The following is a 4,597-nucleotide window of genomic DNA, read 5'->3' as shown; positions in this document are numbered from 1 at the left end:
AGAAAGAGGCAGCCGGGAGGCAGGATCATTTCGGTGTATATTATAAATATAACTTTTCTGAAATCCAACAACCAAAACCAACGTACCAATTCCAAACTCTGTTCTGGTAAGTAGAATTACTCGTATTACACGCGAATTAAATAAGGTTATTCATGCAATATAAACATGGCTCTGATACCATTTTTTATATATAAAAATTTTTTGTTTTTTTTTTTTAAATATAATTTTTTTTTTATATATTTTTAAATTTTTTTTTATTAGTAAATTTAACAATCTATAATTAACTAAGGAAATTCAACAACCTATAATTAACTTAACTAAGGAAATTTATGCAATACTAAATTAAAAGATAAAAATAAAAATTAAAAATAAAGTTTTTTTTTTTTTTTTTTTTTTAAATTTTTTTTTTTAGTAAGTAAGCTTTAGTATTTTAAATAAATTTCGTCTTTTTTTTTTAATTTGTTTTTAATATATATATATATTTTTTTTAAATTTAAAAAAAAAAAATTTTTTTTTACGTTAACTAACAAACAAATAAGACTAAACCAAATAAAACCGTTTCCCCGGCAACGGCGCCAAAAACTTGATGTGTTAAATTCACTCTAGTCTTAAATTTATAAGGTCGAAATTACCGATGCTAGAATTTACTACACGACTTAGGCAAGTGTACCTAATTGTAATTGTAATATAGCAATGGTAAGAACGGATGTCGAACACTTGGGGAAACGAGTATGATTTACGTTTAGACTATTTGTCGCTAATTAACTTAAAAGATAAGTAACTTGGGGGAATTTTTAGTAACGAGACAAATAATGAGAATTTTAACGATTAAAGTGTAAAAACAAATATAGAACAAGAATTGGTTTTTAAGAATCAAGAATGATAAGGATGCTTTCACTTAGATTTAATTTCACCTTTAGTAATGAATGATTTATATTAAGTGCAATGGATATTATTAGTTATTTACCGATTTTTAAAATTGGTTAAAAATCATGATCTAGATTTTTTTACCGTTTTGATAATAAAAATAATTAAAAACAATTGTCATGCAATTAACAATTTTTATTAACAATAATTAATTCGTATCATGCAAACATTTGATCAAACTATTAATTTTAGTGGTAGTAAAACTAATAGGAATCGTAAGTTGGTCATACGATATAATATATACATGTTAAATTTTTAGTATTTTATTTTGCCTAATCCTAGTATTTTGTTCATTACTAGTCATAAATATCAATGGTCATGAAAAATTTATGATTCAAGATAATATATTTAAAGTGATCGTTTAAAAATATTAACTTAGTTATAGGAAAATTAATTACAAAAAAATTCAACATGTAAAATAAATGATCAAATATGCATGATAAAATAAATAACAATTAATATCCGAATAATATAAATCAAATCATATTTTCAAGGTTTCATTATCCAAGTGAAAGCAAAAGGAATTTAGCCCATAATTAAAGTTACAACATACATAGAAAACATATTGAGAATGTTAAACATTTCGATAAAACAAACCCGATGTAGTCCCTAATGCCACTGCAATCTTCAATTCCTTAGCTCGTTGACTCTTGAATCCCCAATTGTAGAAATGTGGTTCAAAGGTTGGAAGAAATTTGTGTATCAAAGTGTATAATTTTATCTCCTCTTTTCTTTCTTTTTTTGTGGTGAAACATGATGGTATTTATAGTAAAAATTGGGAGAATTAAATACCAAAAAGAAATAAATTGAGATTGAATCTAAGATCCAATCTAAATCTTATGAAAAAGAATTCAAAAGAAATAAAAAGATGGGAATAAATGGTTGGAAAGTTTAAAGGTGGTGAATTATTGAGTATTGGTTGGAAAGGAATGAGTTTAAAATAGGAAAAAGTGGAGAAAAAATGGTTAAAATTGGAATGGAATCGGAATGAGCAAATCTGGAGCATAAAACGACGTCGTTTAGGCATGAATAGTACCGAATCGAATTCTGGGTCGGAAATCAGGTCGGAATCGGGTGGACACGCGGACCTTATGTGAGAGGAAACAAATCGGATCTTCGGGTCGGATCGGGTCGAAGTCGGATGCGGATCAGAACCGAGTGACGTCGTCGATGACGTCATAATCGGAAAAAAAAGCGCGGATCCTAAACCCAGGTCGGAGCTCTGGGTCGGGTCGGAAACCAGGTTAAGACGCGGATCTTCATGTGAGACGAAATGGTTGCGGGTCGGTTTTCGGATTCGGTTCGGGTTCTTCCGGATCTGGGCTGCGAATCGAGACTTGGGCTCCGGGTTTGGGCTCCAGGTTTTGGGCTCCGAATTTTGTTTCTTTTCTATTATTTTTTTTCTTTTTCCAATTTAAATTAAATTAAATTAATTTAATTAATATAAATTATTTAGAAATTAAATAATTAATTCCCAATAACTTATTTTAATTAAACCTCATTAATTAATTTAAATTCTTTTTTTTATATATTTTTATTTTGTTTTCTCGTCTTTCCAACGCGGCTATTTTTGAATTCTTTGACTTTTTGATCTCGTTTTTCTTCGTGTAATTTCTTTCACTTCTTTTTGCGGATTTTTGCACATTTTCTTCTCCTTTTTCTTCAGAAATGATTTTTAGCTGTAAAATGGAATTTCAAACTTTATAAGTACCTTTTATCTTAAATCATACCAAAATATAGCTAAAAATACATAAATATCGCTCGAAATATATGTATAATTATTGCGATATCACACCACAAGGAGAAAGGATGAGAACTTTACCTTCCTTAGAACCTCTGGACAAAATGAAAACAGATCCACTGACCCCCTTCTCGCTCCTTTCTTGAATATCTTCTTCCTCTACCAAAGAAATGCACCAAACTCTTAAATGCAAGCTCAAACTCTCTCTCTTAGCTCCAATGGCCGTCTAGGGTTTCATACAGGAGATATGGGTAGTTGGTGAGGCGCATTTGAGGTTATAAGTTCCCTTAAATAGGCCCCAACCCCTAGAAATTAGGGTTTTTCTGCCCAGCACCTACTCGGCGAGTCGGCTCCCTGACTTGTCGAGTCCATTGATTAAAATCACGCGGATAATTCGACTCTACTCGACGAGTTGGACTCACAACTCGTCGAGTCACTCCTTAAATCTCAGAATTTACTCACACCATAATATACCCGAAAATCCGGATGTTACATGTGATGTGTTAGTACTTTGGGGGAACACACTAAGCTTTGGCTTATTGTTTTAGTTTATGGTTTTAGGTACTTCAGATGATCGTGGGAAAGCGAAGGCGTGATCATGCACAACATCCTATTTTATGTCATTGGGTCTTGGGAAAACTTTGTTTTTTTGAAATAATGACTCTTTTTGTAAACAATATTGGTTGATGGTTGATTTTTGATTTTTGAAAATTTTAAATTTCTTTGATTTTTGGAGTGTTACAATAAACCTACGTATAACGAGTGTAATCATCAATGAACGAAACATAATAGTTAGCTCCCGATTTAGAGGTAAATGCGGATGGACCCTACACATCAGAATGCATAATATCAAAAGGAGTAACAAAACGAGTGATATTTTAATTAAACGGTAAAGTAAAAAATTTTCCCTGTTTAGAACAACAACAATCAAAAATATTATCAATTATAAAATAACCTAACACACTAGTGGAAACCAAAAACGATAAATGAGACACTGACACAAGTCCCAAACAAGAATGCCAAAGATAAAAAAACAGACGACGAATGGTTTAAACAAAAAGACGATTAATCGACACTAGATGCAGCAACATCAGCAACATGTAGCTGCTCTAAAACATAAAGCTCGTGAAGTCTACGACCTATCCCAATCACCCTCCAAGAACGAATGTCCTGTACATAGCAAAACGAGTCAGAAAAGAAGACCTAAAAACCAGACTTACATAATTGACTGACTGAAGCAAGATTCAAATCAAGTGTGGGAATATAATAGACACTTGCTAAAGATATATAAGGAGTGATAATAGAACCAACACCCTCTACTGTCATAGGTGTAACACTGGCAAGCATAACAGAGACATGTGAACGAGATGATAATGAAACAAAAGATGACAAATGTGGTGACATGTGATGAGATGTACCAGAATCCAATATCCACAAGGATGAAGGAATACCTAAAGTGTTGGATGAAGACAGACTTGAATGATACATGGAAGTTGGCATGGTAGTTGGATTGGCAGTAATGAACTGTCTGAACTACTCAACAATTTGGGGATCCAAGTTTGATGGTTGTGTAAAATATGTCTCATTCTCAACAGAAGGTGCAACAAACAGTATATTATGGTGGCATAAAAGTGAAAATGAGGGACGTGGTTGAGACTGTCTAGAAGGCATGTTCTGTTGTGATGGTTGTATAAGTGATCTGGTTTGCTGTTGCTGTTGATTTCCCTTGATTAACAATAAATGACAATTTTCCTTCCAATGGTTCTTCTTCTTACAAAAAGCACACTCATCAAATGTAACTTTGGGACAATTTTGGTTTGAAGACTGAGGGCATTTTGGAACAACAAAGACATCAGGAGTGGCTGTCTTAGGATCTTTGTCAGCATGGGACTTGATACGAGTTTCTTCAGCAATCAACTCATGAACAAC

The sequence above is a fragment of the Lactuca virosa genome, chromosome 3 (genome assembly GCF_052849685.1).
Source record: "Lactuca virosa cultivar CGN04683 chromosome 3, Lactuca_virosa_CGN04683_v6, whole genome shotgun sequence".
NCBI lineage: Eukaryota > Viridiplantae > Streptophyta > Magnoliopsida > Asterales > Asteraceae > Lactuca > Lactuca virosa.
This window is presented reverse-complemented; position numbering follows the sequence as displayed.